The sequence below is a fragment of the Suncus etruscus genome, chromosome 10 (genome assembly GCF_024139225.1).
Source record: "Suncus etruscus isolate mSunEtr1 chromosome 10, mSunEtr1.pri.cur, whole genome shotgun sequence".
In the NCBI taxonomy this organism is placed as follows: domain Eukaryota; kingdom Metazoa; phylum Chordata; class Mammalia; order Eulipotyphla; family Soricidae; genus Suncus; species Suncus etruscus.
In genome coordinates this window covers 18502201-18518702 of record NC_064857.1, presented here as the reverse complement: position 1 = coordinate 18518702, position 16502 = coordinate 18502201, and the positions used below count along the sequence as shown (strand labels likewise).

Here is a 16502-nt window from a genome sequence, read left to right as displayed (position 1 = left end):
AATTCATAATTGATATATCTCATACGTAGAATATAAATGAACATAATAAGAACATTTTAAATAATCCATTTAAATAGACCTGCAGACCTGAGTTTGTCAAAGGAGTGAATGAGAGAGAGAATAAAAGAAGACCTAGAAATAGTCGTGCAGTAGTGCTGGCATTCTGAAGATGAATATAGTGTAGCAGATTTTCATGCCAATTTTTATAAATTGGAATAAATATAAAATAAAAGAAAGAAATCAATGACAATAACCTAAATTTTTCCGGAATATAGAAGACTAGAGGCCAGAGCAATAGCACAGCAATAAGACATTTGCATTGCACGCAGCCAACACAGGACAAACCCTTGTTCAAATCCCAGCATCCTATATGGTTCCCCGAGCCTGCCAGGAGGGACTTCTGAGTGTAGAGACAGAAGTAACCCCTGAGCACTGCTGGGTGTGACCCAAAGAAACAACAACCAAAAAAAAGTGCAAAAAAGAGAAGAATATAGAAGACTAAATTGAGCATCAATGAAATACAATTTGCCTAAATTAAATTTACAGCTGAAGAGATAGTATAGGGGCTAATAGGATTGCCTTGCTATTGTTGTTTTGGTCCTGAGTACCACATATGATCCCCTCATAGCACAGGAGTAATCCCTAAACATTAAAACAGAAGTCAAGTTGAGCACTTCCCAGGTTTGTCACACACACAAAAAAAGTATAGACACTCTATTAGAAATTTGCTATATTTCAACTGCTATTGTAATATTGAAGAATAAATTTATCATAATATATGTATTTAGAGATAAAGTTCAGGGGCCTGAGAGATAGTATGGAGGTAAGGTATTTGCCTTTGCATGCAGAAGGATGGTGGTTCGAATCCCGGCATCCCTGATGGTCTCCCGAGCCTGCCAGGAGCAATTTCTTCACGAATTTGCGTGTCATCCTTGCACAGTGTCCATGATAATCATCCCTGTATAGTTCCAACTTTAATATATGTGCTGCCAAAGCGAGCACTGCCAGGAGCGATTTCTGAGCATAGAGCCAGGAGTAACCCCTGAGCACTGCCAGGTGTGACCCAAAAACCAAAAAAATAAATAAATAAAATAAAAAATAGAGATAAAGTTCAATAGCATCTAAAAAAATAAAAATAATAGCAGTAATAAAATATATAAAGGGACAAAATATAAAACAACAGTAGCATTTGTTATGAATTATTGAATTAGGTAAGAAGAAAATGTATTCCTTTTATTATTATGACACATCTATATCTCTAAAATATATTTAAAGTATGATGAAAGAAAATCTAAATGGACTTTAAAATAGTAAGCTTAAGGAAAAAATAGCAGTAAACATTAAAATGCTTGATAATCATAGCACTTAAAACAGGTGCTATTAATGTTCTAATCGATAGAAATATAATTAGTGCAATCTAAGCTACACTCACTCTCTTTAAAACCAAATTTTGCAAATCCTTGACATACACAGCAATGCATTAATATGCAGAAATGAATAAATATACATAAATGCTGTGGTTATCACAATCAAGATGAAGAACTAATCAATCAGCTGCCAAACTATCCGAATGACACTTTGCTCCTTCCCTGCCTTCATTAACAATTCTCATCTCCAGGTAAAAAGTGTTCTCTTTCTGCCAGTTTCAATTTAGTTTTTATTCTTTCCTTTTAGCTCATAATTATTTTGAAATACATTCATAGAATGTTTTGTCATGATGGGGTTAAACACCTAGCTGTGCTCAGCCACCACTCCTGGCAGGGCTCTGTGGAACACACGGGATCAAACACAGGTCAGCTGCAAGCAAGGTAAATGCTAACTCACTGTACTATCTCTCAGGGCCCAAAGACATAATTTTTTAAGAATGAATGATTCAGAACTTAAGCACTGCCAAGAGTTATCCCTGAGCACATTGCCACTGAGGTATCACTGAATGCATTCAGTAAACCCTGAACGCAGCTGAGTGCAGCACAAAATAACAACCAAAAAAGATCACTATCTTTGAAGTCAATGGAAAATAGAGCAAAAATCTTCATGATCCCTGTTTATCACTTGTATGAAATAGAGTAGACCTGAGTAATTTCTTAAGTTTTTTCTTCCACAGAGGTAGGCAGGGAAAAGGGCAGAGGTGGGGGTGACTAGAGGAAAAGTAGGGACATTGGTAGAAAAAAGTATACACTGGTGAAAGATGTTGTATGTTGTATGACTGAAACTCAATCATGAACAACTCTGTGAACTATAAAAAAAAATGAGATCACACCTGTAGAAAGAAATAAAAAAAGAGAACATAAAATATAAAAATAATGTATTATGAACAAAAAATATTCTTTTTCCATCTCAAATATTCTTATATTGGAGCCTTTAATGTCTTTGGATGTCTCAAACTGCAATCTACTTGGCTGAGATGGTAGTTCCAGGTTGTCAATTGTTTTCCTCTCATAAGTCTTTTCTGGACATTATATTCCTATAAGTAAGCTGACTACATACCAACTATTATTTAAATTCTATTCTTATTTTAATCTTTTGGGAACAAATTAAGAAGATTTTATTTTATCTAACATAAAATTCTAAAATTAAGATTTAAAGAAACATTAATATCGATGTTTCTGAGTAAAGCTCCCTGTCTTCCACTTACAAAGAATGCACTTCTATTTAAATTTTAAGTAGTTTTTTTCTTTTGGAACTCAATTTAAATGTCCTCTGCTATGTTCTGTTATCTTCCTATTTTGACCATTTACATAAATTTGTCTCATGAACTGCTACTATTTATCTTCATATTGTTAATCCTAATAACTTATTTAGAAGGCAAAAACATACTAAATTTTTTTTATATTCACCAAAATAAAAATGTATCATAACAGGAAGATAGAGTTAACTATTTATTAAATTAAAAGAAAACAGGTATTTGGAACAAACTCAAATTACTGGGAGTTTTTCATGCATGTTAGTATTATAGTGCATTTCCTCTGCCATAAACCAAGTCCCACTACCAGATAAAGTTTTGTTCATCCCTCAAGACATTACTGAGTTACCTAGTAACCAGAAAAAAAAGAAGCAGAGGTACAATTTAGAGTAAAACTTATTTTTATGACAATAGTCCCCTTCTGATCTTGCTTCCTTTGTAATGGCCTCCATTTTGTATTCTAGAGCTCCCTTTTTTCATGTCATGACCTCCCACTACACTTGTGTGATTTTCATCTATGATCTCATTGTAATATCCTGGAACACAGGAGGCCATTTGGCCCATGGCTAACCAACAATGGTTTTAGATACTAGAGTAAGCAAAAAGTTTGAGTTAAGTTGACCGCCTGCTTCTATCTGTCTTCACTTATTTTAGAGCTTTACTTGTAGACTCAATTATTTCAGAAGGAGGCCGATCAATAATTGCATCATCATTAAGCACAGCGTTATAACTAATAATTTTGGGTGTTTCTATATACTGAAAGTTTTTGAAATTTTTAATTAAGTCTCAGAAAACCCTATCTTATAGATATTATCATTACCTTCATTTCATACGCTAGTAACCTGATGTAAAGGAGCATAAATAACTTCAAAGATTTCATATAAATATGAAATATATGAAATTCCCAATATATTGTAAAATCTTAGTTCCATTTCAGTTTACATAGTTAATAGATTGCCAAGTAAGAAGTTTCTGTTTCAGTAAAAAAATAATTACTATGATTGACAGATTATGTCAACTCAAAATGTAATCAATCCCCCCAAATACCAACATGTTATTATTTAAAGACCATATAAGAGTATTTTTCAATTCATATTGCGAGGCTTTAAGCAAAGTGATAAATATCAGAAAGAAAACTTTGACTTTTGTCAGATAATAGAAAAAGCATGTTAGCTACATTACAACTTTAAGGTTTATTGTCAGACACTTCATCTTCTCAACAGAATTTCATAACTTGGCTTAAATATATATGATATATAGTTATATATTTAGAAACTAGTCAGAAATGAGAAGTTAAACCAAAAGGTACTTATAGTAGTTAATAGACATTCATGAAAAAGAATAAAACCAATATCTTTATCTATCTAGGGAGTATAAATACTAATTCTACACTAATAATCTGAGAACTGGCATATCATTATAATCTTCACTTTAAGAGTGTGATTTATAGACTATGTGATAAATTGAATTCTTACCAAATTTTACTTATTGTCTATAGGTCCATTTTATGGATTTAGTTTTCTCATTCAAATTTAAATAAAGAATCTTACCAGATGACATATATTTCACATTTTACTTCTCAAATCTATGAACTAAGAGGTATGATACAGAAATAATTGGAGGATTCATAAATCTTTCCATAGATCACAGGAAAAATATTAGGTCACAAACAATATGGTTTCCATGTGGGATTTCAGATACATACTGATTTAAAGATTTAAAGAATTCTTTTATAGCGATTCATTCCTTAAGTTCTTTCACTAGCTTCAGCAAAATGAGTTGGTTTGAGGATTATGACAAGAGAACGCTATAAATTTGATAACATAGTAGCTCTAATAGTGGCTGTTGAGTAAATATATCGTCTTATTAGAAAGATACAGTTTCTACTACTTGATATATGATCAATAATATGGTGAATGAACTCTCTTAAATCACAAGAATAAAAAGAATAATTCATTTAGCATTGGAAAGAGAACATACACAGTCACTGACCACTATGAACCCATTTATTCATGTACTGTATTGTCTAAGTATTGTCTAAGAAATTAATTTTCTTGGTATGTTATGTTCATTGTTATAATTCCAAAGAACTTACTTCAATAAAAATTTTTTGATGGATGATTTTTATGGGATTCACTTGTACAACTACTATTCTTTAAGAATATACTATATTAATAGCGCTGCAATGAATATAGGAGTAAGGAAAGGATTTTTGTATTGTATTTTTGTGTTCCTCGGGTATATTCCTAGGAGTGGTATAGCTGGATCGTATGGAAGCTCAATTTCCAGTCTGTGAAGGAATCTCCATATCGCTTTCCATAAAGGTTGTACTAGACAGCATTCCCACCAGCAGTGAAAAAGAGTTCCTTTCTCTCCACATCCCCGCCAGCACTGCTTGTTTTCCTTTTTTGTGATGTGTTCCAATCTCAGTGGCGTGAGGTGGTACCTCATAGTAGTTTTGATTTGCATCTCCCTGACGATTACTGATGTTGAGCATCTTTTCATGTGCCTTTTGGCCATTTGCCTTTCTTCTTTTTCAAAGTGTCTGTTCATTTCTTCTCCCCATTTTTTTGATGGGGTTAGTTGTTTTTTTTCTTGTATAGTTCTGTCAGTACCTTGTAAATTACAATAGCCAGACTCTGGAAACAACCAAGATGCCCTTCAACAGATGAGTGGCTAAAGAAACTGTGGTACATATACACAATGGAATACTATGCAGCCGTCAGGAGAGATGAAGTCATGAAATTTTCCTATACATGGATGTACATGGAATCTATTATGCTGAGTGAAGTAAGTCAGAGGGAGAGAGAAAGACGCAAAATGGTTTCACTCATCTATGGGCTTTAAGAAAAATGAAAGACATTTTTAACAGTATCTCAGAGACAAGAGAGATGAGGGCTGGTAGGTGCAGCTCATGACATGAAGCTCATCACATAGAGTGATGAGTGCAGTTGGAGAGATGACTACACTGAAAACTATTATAACAATGTGAATGAATGAGGGAAGTAGAAAGCCTGTCTCGAGTACAGATGTAGGGGGGTGGGGAGGAGGGAGATCTGGGAAATTGGTGGTGGGAATGTTGCACTGGTGAAGGGGGATGTTCTTTACATGACTGTAATCATACAACTATAATCATGTTTGTAATCACGGTGTTTAAATAAAGATAATTATATAAAAAAGAATATACTATATATTAAGATATAAGATGAATAGATAGAATAACTTACTGTATAACTCATCTTCTAAACATAAATTTGTTTTTAACATTTCCTCATTATCTATATGTGATCACTCACTTTTATTTCACTCTTATCTTTCCAACAGCCTAATACAATGCATCCGACTAACCCTTATGTTCCCAGATTTGAACTCAAGCCTTCAAACAAATGCTTGAGGGTTTGAAACATACATTTAATTATACTAATATTCTACCCAAAATCCTCCAATCACTAATTTCCTTAGCATAAAATTTAAATAGTTAACATAATCATGTCTAATTATACAGAAACGTAGCTAATATTTTCTACTTCTCCAAAATTATCTACTATTACTCTTTATGGTCTCAGCCTTCTCTAATCATGACTGTCTTTCTTTTAATGCACACCAAGATTGTTTCAATCTCAGATATTGCATTCACTACACTCCCTGCCTGAAATCTTGCTCTAGATTTTGCATTATTTAAGTGATCCTTATATTTTATTTACTCATTTTTATTTAGTCTATGCTTTATAATACTTTATATGTATATATATATACTTTTGATAGTAAGATCTTCCATTACTGTCCATTCCACACATATAAACACATTTATCACCTGATCCAACCTTTTATTGTAGAGATCTATTAAATATTACATTGTATATAGTAGATTATTTTATCTAACAGACCTTCCACAGAGTAGTGATATTGTTGATATTGACATTCATTACTTTATTTCCATGAACAAAGTTAATACTGGAGAAAAGAGTTGTTCAAGACAGTATTGAGTAAGTAAAAGTGTTAAAACTATTCATGAATAAAATTAATACAGTAGACAAAATTTTACACTATCTCATATTCAAAGTATATATGAAGAAGAAGTTAAGTAATATATTTCAGGAATTTGTTGAACGCATACTGGGAATGATGTGAAATTTTTTTATCTTCCTCTATATGTCTTTTCCTTTTTTGTTGCATTCAGCTGCTGGAGTTCTTGGCTATTTTGAAAATTCTTTCCTAGGGAAATCATTCAGCCTGCTGTTTCTGAGAATGTAGAGAACAAATAAATAGTAGAAATATTTTTCTTTGTCTTCTGTTGTTTTCCAGCCTACACTTTTATGTATATTTCAGCATGTTTATTATTTATTTCAGCATTTGTTTTTCATAACCCTCTACTTTTTCTCCCACCCCCTAATTCCTTATCCTCAAGTGACCTTAGTTCTATTAACAGTGCACATGATTTGTCTTTTGCTTTCTTTATTTTTTTTGGATTATCAATTTTATATTCTTATGTTGCACATAGGTTAAATTACCCAATACTATTTTTTCACATTCATTGATCTCTTTAAGTTTCTCACATTTTATTGCAAATGGCAATATGTCTTTCTTTACAAATGAGTAATATTCCATAGTATAGATTTACCACATCTTCTTCAGCCAGTCATGTACTGAATAACAATTTTGCTTCTACATTCAAACCCATGTGTAAATTTAATTCACATAGATTTTACATATAGCTATATAAAATGCTGTCATAGATTTTACATATAGCTATATAACATGCTGTAATCAATATAGGAGTTTTCAAACAATGTTTCAAATTTTTCAAACAATGTTTTCATATACTTCATAGATATCCAAAAGAATTGCTGGATCATACGTAACTCTAACTTTAACTACTTAAGCAAGAATTGTGGTGTTATATAAAATGGTTGCACCAATTTATATTCCCACCTATGGTGCACAGAGTTCCCTTTTCTTCACATTCTCCTCAACACTTGTTATTACAAGTTCTTCAAATTTCACAGGAATAAGGTAATATCTTATATATCCTAAGTTATATTTCTCTGATGGTAGATAATTGGTGGTAATAATTTTCATATTTCTCTTGACCATTACTGTTTCTTCTTTATTTCTAATTTTATTATAACACTGTGTTTTACCAATATTTACATAATGCAGTTATTTCACACATTAAATGTTCAAACAAATCCCACCATCAGTGTGACCTTTCCTTCACCAGTGTCCCCAATTATCCACCCACCGCCATAACCTGTCTCATGCAGGCACAAACAAATTTACTTCATATTGTTAGTTACAATACAAAGTAAATAGAATTATAGAACTTAGATCAACAAAGTTCAATTTGAAATAAAATATCTCTATGGCGTTATTAAACTCAGTCTAAGGATTTAGTAGGCTGTGGTTGATAGTAGTTAAGTTGTTGAGACTCACTGAGGTTGGTACGTTGCAATGCAACTTTCCTACCAGATTTCCTATGATATTCCTGGGTTGACTATATAATAAACTTTTGAGGTGTTCAGTATTGAAAGATCTAAAACAAAGTTTGTGGTTTGAAATTTGGAGCTTTTGCCATTTTTTCTCAGAGGGTATAGGAGGTGGTGTTTGATTGCTTTAGTTCATGCGGAGAGGGGAATCTGTGCATACGCCCTTCTCTCTGAGAATGCCACAGAGGTACCAGACTACCTGGGAAGTATAAATGGCCATTATTTTCTTTTAAAAGTTTTGGGGTTTTTTTGCTCTATCCTTAAAATTTTCATTGTAATTTTGTTTTATATTGTATTAAATCTGCATATCTTTCAGATATTTTATCTGTATTCATTAATTACTTCCTATATATGGAATGTCTTTCTATATCTTGGTGTCTTATTCTGTGTCTTTTAACAGTGTATTATAGTTTTGTTGTATAAGTCTCACACTTCCTTAATTAAATATATTCCTCAGTATTTGATTCTTTTTAACGTAATCATAAATAAGATTGTTTTGGGTAGATTTTGGTTAGGGTTGAGGTTTGTGGTATTCACACCTAAAAGTTCTCAGAGCTTTTTCTGACTCTGCTAAGACTTACTCCTGGCAGTACTTGTGGACTGTATGTAGTGTCTGGGATCCACCTGGCTATCTATCTTTCCAGCCTCTTATTTTTCTCTCATTGCTGGGGTTCCATATAGTTTAGGTAACATGATTACACAGTGTTAAAGTTAATAGCATTGAAATACAAAATTAGTGTCTCTATTACTACCAAAATACAAAAAAAAAAAATCACTACCCACATTATATCTAAATTCACTCACTATCCAATGTTTTGATCTATTCTATAGGTTTTGATCACCTAGGGTTTCACTTTTATCTGTCTCTAAATATATTAATTGGTTTCATTGTCTGTTGACTCAGTGAATTATACACTTTAGTTTTTAAATGTATGAAGATTTTTCCAAATGGTCTTTTTTTAAGTCTAATTTTATAGAATTTTAAATAGAAAAAATAAAATACCTGTTTTATCTCAGTATTCATGCTTATTGATACTTGTTCATGTCTTAAGTATATTCTTCTGTGCTTGAAAATGTGTATATTCACTCTTGAAAATATTTAAGAATTTGGATACCGTGATCAAACACAGAGCATCACATCACCGTTCCTGCATATCTGTTCACTCACTCATCACTTGGCCATGGAACTCTGCTCACCAGTGTCTGCTGTTCTCCAGAATAAAAACACCATTTGGTGCAATGTTTTCTTTCACTTACAACCTCCATCTCTTTAATAGCAATGGCACTCAATAGGCACGCTGGCCCATCTTTAGAGTAAATCCTACCATATACATAATCTTTTGCCTACTGTCGCTCAGGTTCTTCTCATCTAGCAGTCTAGTCCTATTTATGGTTTTCAGTTCATGTCTAATCATGAAATGTGAAAAAAAAATCAGCAACATTTCTCTGTCTGCCAACTTACCCTCCCTCCACACTATTAAACAGTCCTCATTCTGAAAGCTGAAAACAAAAGTAGCAATCAGAACAAGCTGTTTCCTTCTATTATATAAGCAGTCAATTATGTTTGATTAGATTTGATTGTGTTTGTCTGTGTGCCAAACCCTATTATTTTATTCTTCTATATTTGTTAATGTTCAGTAAAGATTTATTAAATTATTTCTGTGAGTTTTAACTCATTTATAATACAGCATTAATTATTCAGCTTTCTTTGCTATTTCCTGTTTCCAAAATAATCAACTACTCAAACCACCAAACCTTATTTTTTCTTATCCTTTCTCCTATTGCATGTATGCATCCTTGTCATATCTTTTCTGTATTCTCAGACAGAATATGTAGTAAAATTTCAAATTTCAACACCCAAAACAATGCTACACTTTACAATGAAAACTAATTTAAAATTAAACCTTAAATACCTTATTTTTATTGCCTAAAGAAAATACACACTTTTAGAAATAAATCTTTACTTATGTTATAAGCTCACTAATAGAATAGAAAACCCTAAATGCATCTGTGCAGTGTGTTGTCTTGGTAGTTTTAATTGACTCTGTGGGGCATTAACTCCATAAGTCTATTTTATAGAATATTGAATTTAAAGTCAATAAATCCTATGATTGATCATTGACCAAATAAACTGAATAAAAAGTTTTCATGCTTGCATTTTTCTTCCGTTTTTTTGTTTTTGTTTTGTTTTGTTTTTTGTCAATAACCCTCTTTACATTATTGTAGCAATCTAAGAATTTGGAAGAGCCCTTGATTCAAATACCTATAAGGGAAGGGTAAACTCAGGTACATGAAGTTTAGTGTAAGTAGGATGGAATTAAAGGGAGTGATGTTGAGTGAAGTAAACCTGAAAGAAAAAAGATTAACAGATACTCATTTGGGAAGTATAAAGAAAGCAAAGCAGTGTATTAGTTAAGTCTGCATGGAAACAACCCTAAATTTTGGCAATTGATCTAGGATATAAAGATGTGGGTATGAAGGTTGGTGTAAATCATGGGATATTGGTAGAGGAACACAGAAATTGTGATAGTAGGCATGTTGTAGCAGCACAGCACTTATGAACAATTATTTTAGTTCTACTGTTTGAAAATTAATTAAATCATTAAAAATAAATGTATTAAAATAAACATAATTCAAATAAAATAAGTTTATTTTCAATAAAAATTTCAAAATAAAAGACATTTTAACAGGAAATAAGTTTACAAAGATCTTTAATTTGTTTATATGTTTTGTTTTGGGATCTTCCCCTAAGGCACTCAGGAATTAATCCTGGCTCTACACTCAGAAATCATTCTTCACAAGCTCAGGGAACCATGTAGGATGTTGGTATCAAACCCAGGTTGGCCATGTGCAAGGAAAATGCCCTATTTACCCTACCTGCTGTGCTATCACTCTGGCCCCTACAAATATTTTTTAAAAAGCAATCAGTAATCAGGACCGGAGCAGTGGCACAAGTGATAGGGCATTTGCCTCGCATGCGCTGACCTAGGACAAACCACAGTTCAATCCCCTGGCATTCCATATGGTCCCTCAAGCCGAGAGCGATTTCTGGGCCCATAACCAGGGTAACTCCTGAGCATCAGTAATCAAGAATTAATTAAATAATACTGAGATTATAATCAAGCAGCATAAGAAGTATAAAAAACATTTTAACTAATTATTTGCTCTATTTTTTACTTGTATTTTTGGTTTTTATTTTGCGAGTCAAGTAATTTAACAGAGAAACAATAAGCAAAACATATTATTCCTCTACTTAAGACAGTTGCAGGCTGCTTTAGTGTTTAAGGATATGAAGTATATCCTGTAAAGGAGCCATTTCCAGATGCTTTTAGGGTTTTTTTGCACTATTAGCAAGTTTTTACGAATGGTAAAGATTTCTCTATTATACAATGAAAATAAGGAACTTAAGGTTAAAATTTAAACTACTTTTCAGTGCTTTTAAGGGTATACACCTAACTATTAAATAATATTGAGGTATCTTCATATAAGGTCAGCCTATACTATATTTCACTAGGCTATATAATATTTAGGCAAATATCATATAGGATAAACTATATGCTACAGATATTTTATGGTTCTAATCATTGAATAAATATCAGTATTTAAAGTATGTAGTGTAGAAAAAAATACCTAACTATAGAGGTCAACTAAACTAGTTTATACATTCATTCTATTAATGAGAAAAAAACATGATTGAATTATTTTTTAAGCATTCATTTCCCTCATGTAGACATTATTAATCATTAATTTTATTACCCATTCATATGTTATCAATTCACAGATGCTTTTAAGGTGTATATTATGTTCCAAGTTCCATTAAAGATATTACAAAATAGTCAAGAATAGAAATTATATTTAATATAAACTTCACTGATACTTTGTAAATCACACAGCAGTAATTGAAGAAACCATTCTGATGAATGTCATTTTGATAAATAAAATTTGTATTTTTTAGTGTTAGTCTCCAATAAAAGCATATTTCCACATGTAAAGCCTCTTCTAAAACATATTGAAGAAATCAGGAAAAACACTCCATAATTTTCATGGTGTACTCAGGGAATTGACTCCAGCAAAAAAAAAAAACAAAGCCTAAAATCAGCAAAAGTCTTCATAATGAAAAAGAAATAACATTAAAACAAAAAGACACCCCACTGAATAAGAGAATAGATTCATACATTGCATATCTAAAATTGAGTTGATAACAAAGATACACAAAGAATTGGAAAACTCTATAAGGAAACCAATGAAACATGGAAGAACTGAGTTGACCTTTGAATGAAGAGACATATCAATAGCCACAGCACATAAAAACAAAATGTTCATTATCAGGTATCAGGAAATGAAAATCAAACTTAAAAAAAATAAATGTAATCACCTAACAGCATTATTGGAATAGCACAAATAAAAATGGTCAGAACAAATGTATTGGGACCTGAGAGATAGTACAGTCAGTAGGGTACTTGTCTTGTAAGCAGCAGATCTGGTTTAATCTACAGCACTCCAAATAGTCCTCCAACAATCCCTGTCAGAGTGACCCCTGAGCACAAAGCCAGGAGTAAGTTCTGAGCAGCTCTGGGTGTTCCACCCCTAAAGTCCCCTTCTCAAAAAAAAAAAAAATCAAATCAAATCAATGTGTTGACGGTATGTACAAAAGAAAGGGGGGTAATTTTTCTCTGTTGATAGAAAAATATGCTCCAACTTCTACATAAAACAGGTATGAATATGTCTCAAAATATTAAACATAGGGCTGGAACAATAGTACGAATAGTAGGTAGGGTGTTTGACTTGATGTGGCCAAAATAGGTTTAATCCCTGATATTCCATATAGTATCTTGAGCCCCACAAGTAGTAATTCTTGAGTGCAGGGCCAAGAATAATGCCTAAGCATTGCCAGATGTGACCCCCAAAAAAACTGATTTCTAATGTTATTTTTTTTTAATTTTTATTTTTAATTATGAGAACAAGGGTGCAAAGTAAGAGGACAAGGTAAAGTTACAGTGGAAGGACAATCACCCATAACATAATTCTCAGAAGTCCCCTTGCTGATATCTTAACTTTGAAATTTCAGCCAAAGAACATTAAGATAAATAAGACAGAATCCATGTACAATTACTTTGTCCCTCAAGTCCCCAGATTGTAACACATTATAATATTTCTTAACAGTACACAAGGCAATCTAAAGCCATAAAACTTATGTAACTCCTTAAACATTACAGGCATAGTATTTTCTTACATTTCCATATACATGCATATTAGCTTAAGTTAACCTCAAATTTTAAGTGAGTTCTTTTTAAGGATTAGAGTCAAAGGAGCACAGTAAGAATGGTGTTAGAGTGGCAATTGTTGTTTGCATAGGCCCACCAAAATATGAGGGACATGGAAAGAAATAACCTTGGCCTAAGTACAAAGAGACCAGACCCCTGAAGTTTCCTGGCACAAGACCAAGTCTAGGCTCCAAGCAAGCTAGATCGTCCAATCCAATACATTGTCTGTAGTGCCAACACACTTTTATTTTTCACACAGTCTCTGTTGTTGGTATCATGTTTCTGTGTTAAAGATCCTGGAATCTGCATATCTTACATTGAACATGTGACATCGAGCATCCTCTCCTTTCACCTCACAATCAAAGGGCAATGCAGGGAGCCCTGTCCTGTAAGCAGGTCGTTGTTGTTGTTAAGTCTTCTCAGTGTTAAGGGAAGTCTCTTTTGAGCAGGTCAAAGTCTGAGCAGTGTAGGTCTTCTGTGGTAGAGGATTGCTTCCAGGTGATGTTATAGACCAGCCTGGATGTTTCGTGGATGGCTTTCCTGGTTCAGGGGAGAATGGAATATGCCCTTTCTTCTGAGGTGTGTGCCAGGTCGTTATGTCAATGTTCAGGGTGTAAGGTCCCTTTGCACTACAAGGTTTGTGTGTTCCAATCTCTATTAGATAGGATTTTATTTGTATTTATACTATTTTCCCATTTTAATGTGCCTATGCAAATAAGAAGCAATGCCACATGGTGTTATTGGCACATATGGGGGCCATAAGAACAATTACAATGATTCCCAAGACATGATTCAATCATAAGCATTAAACTGGGGGACTCTTCCACCAAAATTCCTTGTTAAACAGCTCAAAAAGAGAAGATAAAAAGTGGTTAGAATCATCACTGTATAAGACAACATTTAGTAAGAATTATAGCTGTCAGAGAAAAAACACAAAATATTCTAAAGAAATACGTGTCCATTTTATGTATCTTGAAACAGTTTGGGGTTGTCACACACAATGCACAGCTTTGGACTGTGATTACGATTCTACACTACTGAAGTTAAAAAGAGTAAACTAGGTTAGTGATGTTTGAGAAGGGGTTAGAGAGTTAAAGAGTAAAAAAGAGCTTTGTAGGGGTGTGGGAAAGGGGAGAATACAAAATAAACATTCTGTATACGGAAAACATAACATAAGAATAAGGAATATTCTGAATACATGAAATACATGAAGTACGCACGGGGGCGTAAGCCCCCGCGCGGTTCTGTAGTTTTTGGATGCCTAGGGAGGAATTTCTCACCCCCTCCCCCCAAGGCCCGATTAACCAGGCGTGGCCCTGAAGACCCACCTGGTGTGGGGGGAATCATGCTCTCCTGGACAAAGTGGTCAGCCCAGGGTCCTATGGCTAGCTGTCCTGCCCAGAGCCCCCATCATACCAGTCAAAAGCCCACGAAATCCTGGCATGTGGAGTGTTCTGGGCCCAGCCAAGCCTCTGTAGTTTTTGGCTGCCTAGGGAGGAATTTCTCACCCCCTCCCCCCAGGGCCCGATTAACCAGGCGTGGCCCTGAAGACCCGCCTGGTGTGGGGGGAATCTTGTTCCCCTGGACTAAGTGGTCAGCCCAGGTGTCCTATGGCTAGCTGTCCTGCCCAGAGCCCCCAACATACCAATGTTATTTTTAATAAAGCTTTCTTTATTGAATGATAAAGCTCTCCAAAAATTAGGCATGTGCACCAGCCCTGAACATGCTAATGTTTTTTTTTTAACATACATATTGTTTTTTCAAAAAGACTGGACAAATCAACATCATCATCAGCAGTTAATATAAGTCTCTTCTCTCTCTGCATCTGAGCCACTACTGGTTGTTCTTGTTCTTTGTGATGTGTGCCAGTCCTTGTGTCGTAAGATTCTGGCATCTCTTCGAAGGATCTATGTCTACGAATTACAACTGGGCTTTCTGATTGCCCTGGAGCTCCCCATCGCCTACTAGACCCTTGATCATTGAATTTCACATTCTCCATTTGCTTCTCTAAGGAAGAATTTACCTGGAATTCTTCATCTTGTACATCGTAGATCTATGATCTCAGGAGCTTGTAGTTGATTCCTTGTTTCTGGTTTTAGACATCCTGTGTTTAGGTTAGAAGTTTTACTTTACATTTTCCTGTGATGCACTTATGTAAACAGCCGCTCTTTTATTATTGACTAGTTTTTCCTTTAATAGTTGTAGACAATATTACTTACTTTTGTATATTATTGTTTACTAAAAACAAACGGGGGAATTGTTGTGTATGTAAACATTTCAATGGGATTATTATGTTACTGACCCTACCCTGATCGGTGATTGTGACCTTCCTTAGGGTGTGACCTGGCATTCTGCCCCAACCCTAGGGTGGTACCTGATTCTGCTCCCACCATTGGGTAGTACCTGATCCCACCATTGGGTGGTGCCTGATTCTGGGGGATAAAAACAAGGGTCTGTGGAAGGCGGGGGACTTTTTAGCTGGAATTGATGCTGAGGCTTTTGGCTTCAGTCTTGTCTTCCGAAGAAAGCTGAATTTTCACAAGCCTGACTGTCTGCTAGCCTTTTACCCGCCGCTTCACCTCAGAACCGCTGAACAGGGTGGCAGACCCGTGCTCCCAGCTGGAGGGGAAAGACCTCATCCTCCATCCCTCCATCAGTCAACCCCATCAAGGGCAGTATTGCAACATAAGATGACACCTTATTGTTGTTTTGCTTTGCATATCCCTGGTGATTAGTAATGTGGAGCATTTTTTTTTCACGTGCCTTTTGGCCATCTACAATTCTTCTTTGAGAACGTTTCTATGTATCTCTTCTTCCCATTTTTGGATGGTGTTAGATATTTTTTTTCTTTTTAAACACTTTTTAGTGTTTTGAGTTTAATGTAAAACACTGTTTTTGCTTCCACTTGTTTGATTGATGGTGTTTCATCCTTGAAGATGCCTTTAGCTTCAATGTCATGGAGAGTTCGGTCTACATTTTCCACTATGTACTTGTGTTTTCAGAGCTGATACTACTCCTAGGAATATATCCTACGTTCCCCAAAACAAAATGCAGAAAAGCCCTTTGCAC

At 34.2% G+C, this 16502-nt stretch overlaps 1 non-coding gene across 1 annotated transcript; it reads right to left on the bottom strand.

The window, feature by feature from the left end:
* Nucleotides 1–895: 895 nt before the first annotated feature.
* Nucleotides 896–1002, bottom strand: LOC126021744 (U6 spliceosomal RNA). The gene has a single exon (XR_007500223.1). It is a non-coding gene; the product is annotated as a U6 spliceosomal RNA (small nuclear RNA).
* Nucleotides 1003–16502: the final 15500 nt, after the last annotated feature.